This window comes from Physeter macrocephalus, chromosome 18 (assembly GCF_002837175.3).
Source record: "Physeter macrocephalus isolate SW-GA chromosome 18, ASM283717v5, whole genome shotgun sequence".
In the NCBI taxonomy this organism is placed as follows: Eukaryota; Metazoa; Chordata; class Mammalia; order Artiodactyla; family Physeteridae; genus Physeter; species Physeter macrocephalus.
Window position 1 is genome coordinate 48,295,751 of NC_041231.1, and position 10,432 is coordinate 48,306,182.

The 10,432-nt window shown below is 40.2% G+C and overlaps 1 protein-coding gene and 1 long non-coding RNA gene across 2 annotated transcripts in view; both read right to left on the minus strand.

Moving 5' to 3' along the window:
* The window catches only part of ULK4 (unc-51 like kinase 4), a 591,889-nt gene that overhangs the window by 69,473 nt on the left and 511,984 nt on the right, over positions 1–10,432 (minus strand). The window lies entirely within an intron of this gene.
* Positions 7,715–9,038, minus strand: LOC114484217 (uncharacterized). The gene is made up of 3 exons (XR_003676824.2): positions 8,970–9,038; positions 8,072–8,164; positions 7,715–7,986 (listed from the first exon to the last, which is right to left on the minus strand). It is a non-coding gene; the product is annotated as an uncharacterized lncRNA (long non-coding RNA).

Sequence of the window (10,432 nt, forward strand, 5' to 3'; positions counted from 1 at the left end):
TGTATAACAAAGTGAATCAGCTATATGTATACATATATCCCCATATCCCCTCCCTCTTGCATCTCCCTCCCACCCTCCCTATCCCCCCGCCGCGAGGTGGTCACAAAGCACCGAGCTGATCTCCCTGTGCTATGCGGCTGCTTCCCACTAGCTATCTATTTTACATTTCATAGCGTATATATGTCAATGCTACTCTCTCACTTCGTCCCAGCTTACCCATCCCCCTTCCCATGTCCTCAAGTCGATGACCATTTATAACTTGCTTTTCCTTGAGATATTTTTCTCACTTTTCTCTATGGAATCTCTACTTCCGTTCATAGCCATTTGCCCTCGCACTGGCACCGGGGCCCTGGCCACTTGCCTTCTCTGTCATCTCCAGCACACTCCCCTCCAGGACCCACTAAGAGAAGTTGCTTCAGAATTCCCGATTATGAACATAATTAACACCTTTTCATTCTGGAAGAGACCAGTAGTCACCTTTCAAGTGCAGCAATTATGGAAATAAGACACGCAGATGTGTATAATTTTATAATAACTACACACCTATGAAGTACCAGAGGAGGCCGTGAGGTTTCCAACCTGCTTAAGTATGCAGTGATGTTAATTACAATGGTAACTTGTATTTATGCGGCGCCATCCTGCCACAGCCACCTAAACTGGCATCAAAGCGTACAATTAACAGTCACCGATAAAGAGTGACAACGTTCAGAACACAAGAGGGATCTTTTTGGAAAGGAACACAGGCAGAGGAAACCTTAGGGCATGTTGGCATTTCTTTTCCTGTGGAAAAGGCTCTCTCACTGAGTCAGAGGCAATGGGGCAGAAATGAAGTTCAGACTTCTCCCTTCTTCAAGTCTTTTAGAGGATGAAGATAATGGAGAGGAAGACTCGGCACGTCTGAGCCTGAGGGTGGGGAAAAAGGTAGATATGCCAGACGCCAGAACACTGCAGGATGCAAAGTGATCTGGATAGTTCAGGATGGTCACCCTAGGAAGACGTAACTGAACAGGATAAATGCGGAATTCTGCAGTGAACGACAAAGAACCCGGTCCTACTGAACAGGATAGGGAGTTGAGGCTTCACAGCGGCATGTGTAAAAAGGCAGTGTTTGCACACTTCTAGTCCACAGAGCGATACAGTTTCTACAGAAGGAGAAGAAACCATCACTGTCACTAAATTAAAAACTGTTAGAATCAGCAAGAGAGTGGGCCAGCTCTGTTCTCTATTGTCAGACCACAGACGGAGAAGCACATTCACTCTGGTCCCTGCAATTTCAGAGAGATGCTGACAAACGAGGCAGCAGACAAAAGAGACCAGAGGGGTGGAGGGTCTGGAAACCAGCATGTAGCGAGGTGAGCAAAGAAACAGTTCTGAGGAGGAGAGGCGGGATGCTGAGAGAGTGGAGATATGACTGCAATATACAGAAGTTTCTGGAGTTTTAAGAGAGGTTGGACTTCGTTTTATTTTATTACCAGTGAGCAAAATTAGATTCCATTGGTGGAAGTTACAGAGAGGAAGTTACAGAGAAGGCATATATGTAAATCAACATAAAGCCTTGAAAGATGCTGAGCTTCCTGATATGGGATTTACTCAAATAGAAACTAAACAATCCCTTACAGGTGGAGGAACTGATCCTGGGCAGAGGTGAGGGTAAGGCTGCCCCTGGGACTCAACCAAGGAGAGCGAGGCCTGCAGCGTAGGTGGATATATGGTGCTGAACAAACCAGAAGACCACAGCCAAGTTCTTATGTGGGACAGACACACAATCTTCCTTGGTTCCCCTTTACTTTATTTTACTGCTTTAAAAATTTTTTTAATTAACATACAGTAAAATGTATGTTTCTGTCACTAGTTCTATGAATTTTGGCATGTAAATTGCATGTTTACCATCACCACAATCAAGATATGGTACAATTCCATCACCAAAACTAATTCCCTTCTTCTGCCCCTTTTCCCAAACCCTGGTAACCACTGATCTCTTCCCCATAGTTTTGTCATTTTGAGAGTGTCAGATAAATGGAATCCTACTGTATGGAACATTTTGACACTGGCTTCTTTCACTTAGCACAAAGCCTCTGAGATGCATCCAAGTTGCTGTGTGTGTGAACAGTTCAAATTCTTAAACAGAGGATGTTGGGGAACATCCAATGGCTATTTTGGCTACTTTGAAATCTCTGGTTTTTCAGGTTTTCCAAATTTCTTGGCTTAATCTGAGGAGCAGTGAATCCAGTTCAAGAAAATTATAATATCTGGTGCCTCTAGTGATCTTTTTCTTTCTACTGTTGTTTAATTTTGAAGGAACCTGAATTCTAAAAAAAAAAAAAAAAAAAAAAAAAAGTCACATGCTCACTGTAAGAAACCCACATACTACAGATCAATTCATATATACATGGATAAGAGAAGGAAAATTTCCCTCTACAACTTTCACCTTTAGAGGAATACGCTTTAATAGTGTAATGCTTATTCCTTATAAACTCTTTTCTAAACTTAGTTACATATATTCAGTATTTATAAAAATGGAGTCTTACTAAAAATACAGTTTTATAACCCAATACCACAAACATCTTTTCCTATCAATATATATAGTTCTACCTCATTATTTTTGTGTACTGCATGGTATTCTATTATATAGATGGACCAACATTTACATAATAGGTCCCCATACTGATGAATATTTAGATTATTTCCAAGTTTTCACTAATGCAATATAACAATAAACACCTTTGTTTATATATCTTAGGGTTTAAAACCTTTTGAATGAAAAAATAAAGCTCTTCATAAGAAAGGGTATTTATTGGAAGAGCATATTAGATTTGAAAAATGGTACTGCATTAAGGAATAAAAATACAGAAACCTAAAGGATTATTAAAACATAAGCACCAGGATCAGAAGTTCCCAACTTGTACAAGCATGAAGATGTTTCAGATTAATATCACATTAATTGGCCTCACCTCCACAGACACAGTGGTTTCTCTTTAGACAGTTAAATGTGCTTCTCCCCTGAAGCTAAGAGCTGTTTCCTGCCACTGATTTTACAATCCTGCCGTCACTGAGCTTTCTGGACTCAAGTGTACTAGAATCAATGCCAGAGACATTAGAATTTGCCAACAAGGATGCTCTGCATCTCTCGAATCCCTGCATGCCTATTTCCTCCTTGTTTTATTCAATCGGCTTCTCTCTCCTCCCCACAAGCCTCTTGGGACTGATTTTGCTTTCCCAAGGAAATCGATGCTATACTGACTTCTTTTTTTATGAGTTTCATGAATTATCTGACAATCTGAGCACATTTGGACCTTTCCCGAGGCTGGCCACTGCTCACACATTGTCCCACTTCCTCAGGCAATGCTTACCTAGGCAGTTTTTATAGACAAAACCAGTTAAGTGAGGTCTAACTATTCTCCTACTGTGCTACAAACCCATCTGGGAATGAGGGTTCAGGGACCACGGCTGGGCATGGACAAGCAATGATGCTGTAAGAAGCTTGTGGATCATCAAGGTGAGGGGTGACTGGACAGTTAGAGGCCCAGAGCCAAGTCACAGGCTGAGAGACCCATTTACCCCTAAGGCATCGAAAAACTCCAAAGAACCCTCTGGCCCCAGCACTCTGTGGCTTAGAAGGACTTTTATGCCCATAATTTCACTTGGGCTCCATAATAGTTCCAGGCAGCAGAGCTAAGCGTATGAGAGCAGTCCAGCCACAGCCAGGGAAGTAGTCTGGAGTTCAGGGCTTTTAATAAGCCATGCTGTTATGCTCACAGTGGCTAAAAAGGTCATAGAGAAACAAGGTGAGGAGGCCAGAGGGAGACCAGAAGGAGTGGTCCATTTGCCAGTCTCTGTAGGGAGTCACATGAGATCTGCAGCTTAGCACTTGGCATTGCAGTTTCCCAAAGACCAAGGAGTCTGCTCATGTAGCGGGCACACACACACACGGGCTATTAGTAAACTCCATAATGAACTCTTTCAGGCACAGCGGCCGTTTGGGTGAAAGAAGGGAGTTGCCCCCAGACCGACCTAGACAGCTGTTAGTTCTGCAGGTCGGGCCTGCAACCATTCATTAGGGTAAGAGATCTAGTTAGTCTGGACTGTGTCAGGCGAGACTGTCTACCGGGGGGCAGGGAGCTCCTCTGGGCCAACAGTTGAGGAAATGGTACAGCAGTGATGCATGTAAGGGACTCATCAAGCGAGCAGAAACATTTGGGCGAGTCAATTCAAACTGGGCATCTACTCCAGGGTTCTTGACAGCTAATCTACTCCAATTACCTGAAGAAAATGGAGTGTTCTTGGGATAATAACGTGCGCAATTATAGAATAAAACCTGACTGTTTAATATTAATTCCTTGCCTTTAGATCCTTGGGAAAAAAGTAAAAACATGGGCTTCCCTGGTGGCGCAGTGGTTGAGAGTCCTCCTGCCGATGCAGGGGACGCGGGTTCGTGCCCCGGTCCTGGAAGATCCCACATGCCGCGGAGCGGCTGGGCCCGTGAGCCATGGCCGCTGGGCCTGCGCGTCTGGAGGCTGTGCTCCGCAACGGGAGAGGCCACGACAGTGAGAGGCCCGTGTACCGGGAAAAAAAAAAAAAAGTAGAAACATGAGGAAAAATGTCTACCTGAGGTTATTCCTATGCTCTTCTTTTCTCTTCACATCCCCAACCCCAGGATAACAAAAGTGTCACGACGTCATTTAGGATTCCTCAGTTTCTCCTTTTTCTATATTTACTTACACACTTTCCTAAATATTTTATAGATTCAAGGTGAAAATGAACTTTTTCTCTGCAATCCGCTTCCCTCATCATTAACACCTTTGCCAAGCCCACAGAATCTCTAAGGCTGTTTCAGGCAAATTTCTTAGCACTTTGTGTTATCCATTTGTATTTAATGAGAGATACCTAATAATGCAATTGGTCTCTGTTTGGTTGACTGTCAATAACTTCAGAGTCTTCCTTAGTGCCTTATAAAGAGCAAGTGATCAGTGAATATCTTTTAATATGGAAGGAGTAGATATATGATTAGAAGGAAATACATCAAAATTATAACCAATAGTTTATCTGGGACTATGGTATAATTTTTCTTTCCTCTTAAGTGTCTTTCCAAGTTTTCTACAAGCTAAAATAAATAGCTTTTAAAGAGAAAGTAAGATGTAAGAAATATATGGTGTAGCAGTACAAGATAATAATTAAAAGAAGTAAGATCTTGGGATGTTGAATCTTAAAAGCTCATGAGTCTTTCTTCTACACCCACTGGAAACCTGAGCACGACCACTATATGGCCTAGAGGACAAGGCTGATTCCTCCAGTAAGTAGAGATTCTCCAGCCAAGAGGGAAAAAATAAAACACAAATCAACAAGCCTACATTTCCATTTCAAAGCCGATCAACTCCAGAAGCACCAATGACAGAGTGGATCTGAGGGCCACATCAACATTTGTGAATTCCAGTCAAATATTCAAGTGATTTTAGGAAAAATTCTGGAAAACAGTCAAGTCCAAGCAAGAATCCACTTGATTTCATCATGATTAATAACACTGAGTGCTACAAAATGACAGTATTTAGAGCTACCCATCTTCCCAATGTCAGTCTTGGTCAGAAGCCAGAAGTCTCAGCCGCTCAATGGACTAAGCCTATACGATGCTGCTTCGGAAGGCCAGATGGTATATAGCAAGCAAGGTAATAGTTTAAGATCGTTTCTTTAAGAAGGTTGGTACGAACCTTTAAACCAACTTTAATCAATCTTCAAAAATATTTTCTAGTCGTCTCAGCTGAAATTTCTGAAACAAATCTTTTATTTTTTTCTTTCTTCAAGCAAAGCATTGTGCATTGAGACCCAGAGGGCAGGAAAATAACACACTTCTGGATGACTTATGCATGGCCATGATAAATCCAGACAACATGAGAGAGAATCTTTCCTGAAGGTCCCATTTCAGACTATATCAGTCAGAATAAACTGTGAAGACATCATCCAGAAATGTTTCAGATCAAGTCACTATATTGAATCATGCAGACAAGTGTGACCTGGATAATTTCAAACTGCAGACTGATTGCCAGTGGCATCTATGGAAATTAATGTTATAATAGTAAAACCCGATGGTGTACACAACCTCAAAAGACCTGCATTCACAGAGGGGAACTGGTGATTCAGTCACCACTCATTTCTATTTATGACTGTGATGCCTTTTACTTCCCTTTAAATGGAGATACACTATAAATCATGGAAAAGTTAGTGCTGAGAAGTTGGATAGACAATCAGAATCGGGGGATCTGTACTGGACTTCTGCCTGGGGAAAGAGTTGAAATCAGCAAATGTTTCATATCCACCTTGGCCTGCAGTACTGTTTCTTTGCCTCAGTGTCTGGTATTTTTAAAATTCTGAAACCTTTCATATCTTACCTAAGGGTAACTAAGGGTAGTGTCATCTTGTGATAATTTTCTCTTTCTTTCTTTTTTTTGTGGGGAGAAGTTGTCTAAAACAGATCCTGTAGTTTCCTTTTATCATTCAGGCAGTTTGAACTGAACTGTTTTATTTTTCATCTATTTGCTGTAAAGGACAACAGTTGGGATGCTGGCTATTCAGGACAGGTATAATATAAGATAAATCATGATGGGCAAACCTGGTAGCACCTCAGTGGAGAACATTAAGAATTCAGACTCCTGGGCTGACCAGAGATTGTGATTCAGGTGGTCTGGACTGGGGTCTAATTGACTTCAAAGCAGCTGGGCCATGGATTGGCACTTGAGAACCACTGATCTAAGTGAAATACATAGTGCCAAGTTATTAAAGCTTCCAGGCTTGGCTTTCCCATTTTAATGGCCAGGTGCTATTTATTATAAAATGGTAAGATCTTTAGAGAGAATAAAAGTTCACAGGATAGAAAAACTGAGGAAAACACACACATACAACGGCAAAACTGAGGGTAGGAGACGGTCACATTTGCAAAATCGCTTCTTCCCTTCTAGTAGTTTATTAGAAGAGTGTTGCTATGGTGATAGGAAGAGTGCGGAATTGGAGGTTTGTGAAAGGGGTTGCAAATTGGAGAGAGCTTAACCTATGGAAATCTTTGTTAAAATTATTTCTCTGAATTGGGCTAACAGGCTGCCTCATCTACTCTCATTTGGAGGTCTGTCAAGTCTCTTTTGGTTCTATTAGCCACTGTGTTCTTTGTTTTCCTCCGTTACACTGGAGGGACCCAAAGCCTTGGCTACAAAGAAAGGGTGTTCCATCTGATATCCTAGGTTCCTTTCAGCTCTAAATTCTTGGACCTCCATCATGACTCTGGGGGATTTTTTTAATGGGTTATTTTTCTGCTTAGACCATATACTTATATAAATATGAATAAATACAGACAGACATTTTAAAATTGGTAAACCTGCTTTAAGCATCTTTGGAGGCTTCATGCTTGTCTGGAAATATATATAACCATGAGCTGTGGAGAGTGACACTAATGTGGGCTCTGCAGGTGCTTCTGTCTGCTACTCTTCCCCCACTCAACTTCCACATACTCTCCAAACAGGGTGGCAGGAAGTCCCCTTGTGTGGCTACATACCATTTAAACAAAGAAAGAGTTCTGGGTCTTTGAAGATTACTGCCTAAGAAAGATATCTGAGATGTGTATATTAGCATCAGAATGGATTTGAATTTTGTGGAAAAGAATTAAACCACAAAAAAGTTTCATTTTTTTTTTGTTTTTTAAACTTATTTATTTTACTTATTTATTTTGCCTGTGCTGGGTCTTCGTTGCTGCACGCAGGCTTTCTCTAGTTGCGGCAAGCAGGGGCTACTCTTCTTCGTTGCAGTGCGTGGGTTTCTCTTCGTTGTGGTGCGTGGGCTTCTCATTGCGGTGGTTTCTTTTGATGTGGAGCACGGGCTCTAGGCGTGCAGGTTTCAGTAGTTGTGGCTCACGGGCTCTAGAGCACAGGCTCAGTAGTTGTGGCACACGGGCTTAGTTGCTCCGTGATACGTGAGATCTTCCCAGACTAGGGCTCGAACCTGGGTCCCCTACATTGGGAGGTGGATTCTTAACCACTGTGCCACCAGGCAAGCCCAAAAGTTTCATGTTTAATTAACTTATGTTTTAATTCACCTTTGAAGGAGTAGAGATCAAGATTCATATAAAGGGGGAAGGAAAAACTCAACAGGGCTCTGGAAAGGGACAGTCAAAATGATGACGCTTTTCCTAGGGACAGAGAATTTAAAGTAGGATGAAAATTTATAAAGTTGAGAGTGAAAGAGAGAAAGGTAAATTGTTATTTATACAAAACTGATGGTTATACAAGTGACAGAAACAAAAGTGTGACAATTCTAAATTGATTTTTTATAAGGTACTTTAAACAATGGCACAAGATTCTTTCTTTATAACTGTGTTCTTTAGAATGAGTAATTAAGTTACAAAAAAAAAAAGTAGTTAGAGTACTTATTAAGAGTGGAGTTTTACTCCCAGCTAACAAAAGTCCAGGACCAGATGGCTTCACAGGTGAATTCTAACAAACATTCAGAGAAGAGCTAACACCTATCCTCCTCAAACTATTGCAAAATAGTGGGGAGGAAGGAATGCTTCTTCACTCATTCTATGAGGCCACTATCACCCTGATATCAAAACCAAACAAAGATATCACAAAAAATAAAATAAAATTACAGGCCAAGATCACTGATGAACATAGGTGCAAAAATTCTCAAACAAATGTTAGCAAACCAAACACAGCAATACATTAAAAGGATCACACACCACAACCAAGTGGGATTTATCCCAGGGATGCAAGGACAGTTCAAAATTTGCAGACTGATCAATGTGATACACCACATTCACAAACTGAAGAATAATAACAGATGCAGAACAAGGATGTGACACAATTCAACATCCATTTATGATAAAAACTCTCCACAAAGTGAGTATAGAGGCAACATACCTCAACATAATAAAGGCCATATACGAAAGCCCACAGCTAACATCATACTCAACAGTGAAAAGCTGAAAGCATTACCTCTAAGATCAAGAACAAGACAATGATGCCCATTCTCGCCACTTTTCTTCAACACAGAATTGGAAGCCCTAGCCTCAGCAATCAGACAAGATAAAGAAATAAAAGGAATTCAAATTAGAAAGTAAGAAGTAAAATTGTCACTGTTTGTAGACGATATGAGTTATACACAGACAATCCTAAAGATGTTACCAGAAAACTACTAGAACTCATTGGTGAATTCAGTAAAGTTGCAGGATACAAAATTAATATATAGAAATATGTTGCATTTCTATAAACTAATGAGGAGCTATCAGAAAGAGAAATTAAGAAAAAAAACCCCATTTACAATCATATCAAAAAGAATAAAATGCCTAGGAATAAATCTAACTAAGGAGGCTAAAGATCTATACTCTGAAAACAGACACTGCTGAAAGAAACTGAAGAAGACAGAAACAGATGGAAAGATATACCATGATCATTGATTGGAAGAATTAATATTGTTAAAATGATAGTACTACCCAAGGCAATCTACAGATTCAATGGAATCCCCATCAAAATACCAGTGGCATTTTTCACAGAATTAGAACAAATGATTCTGAAATACATATGGAAACACAAAAGACCCATAATAACCAAAACAGTCTTGAGAAAGAATAACAAAGCTGGAGGTATCATGCTCCCTGATTTCAAATTACACTACAAAGCTATAGTCAGCAAAATGGTATGGTACTGGCACAAAAACAGACATATAGATGAATGGAACAGAATAGTGAGTCCAGAAATGAACCCACACTTACACAGGCAATTAATTTACAACAAAGGAGGCAAAAATACACAATGAGGAAAAGACAGCTTCTTCAATAAATGGTGCTGAGAAAACTGTAGAGCTACATGCAAAAGAAGCAAATTAGACTACTTTCTCACACTATATAAGAAAATAAGCTCAAAATGGATTAAAAACTTAAATGTAAGACTAGAAACCATAAAACTTCTAGAAGAAAACACAGGCAGTATGCTCTTTGACATCAGTCTTAGCAATACTTTTTGGATATGTCTCCTTGGACAAGGGAAACAAAAGCAAAAATAAACAAATGGGATTACATCAAACTAAAAAGCTTTTGCACAGCAAAGGAAACTATCGACAAATAAAAAGGGAGCCTACTGCATGGAAGGAGATATTTGTAAACAATATAACCAATAAGGGGCTAATATCCAAAATATAGAAAGAACTCATACAACTCAATAGTAAAAAAAAAAAAAAAAAAAAAATCCTATTAAAAAATAGGCAGAGGATCTGAATAGACATTTTTCCAAAGACGACCCACAGATGGCCAAGAGGCACATGAAAAGCTGCTCAACATCACTAATTATTAGAGAAATGCAAATCAAAACTACAATGAGGTATCACCTCACACCGGTTAGAATGGGCATCATCAGAAAATCTACAAACAACAAATGCTGGAGAGGGTGTGGAGAAAAGGGAA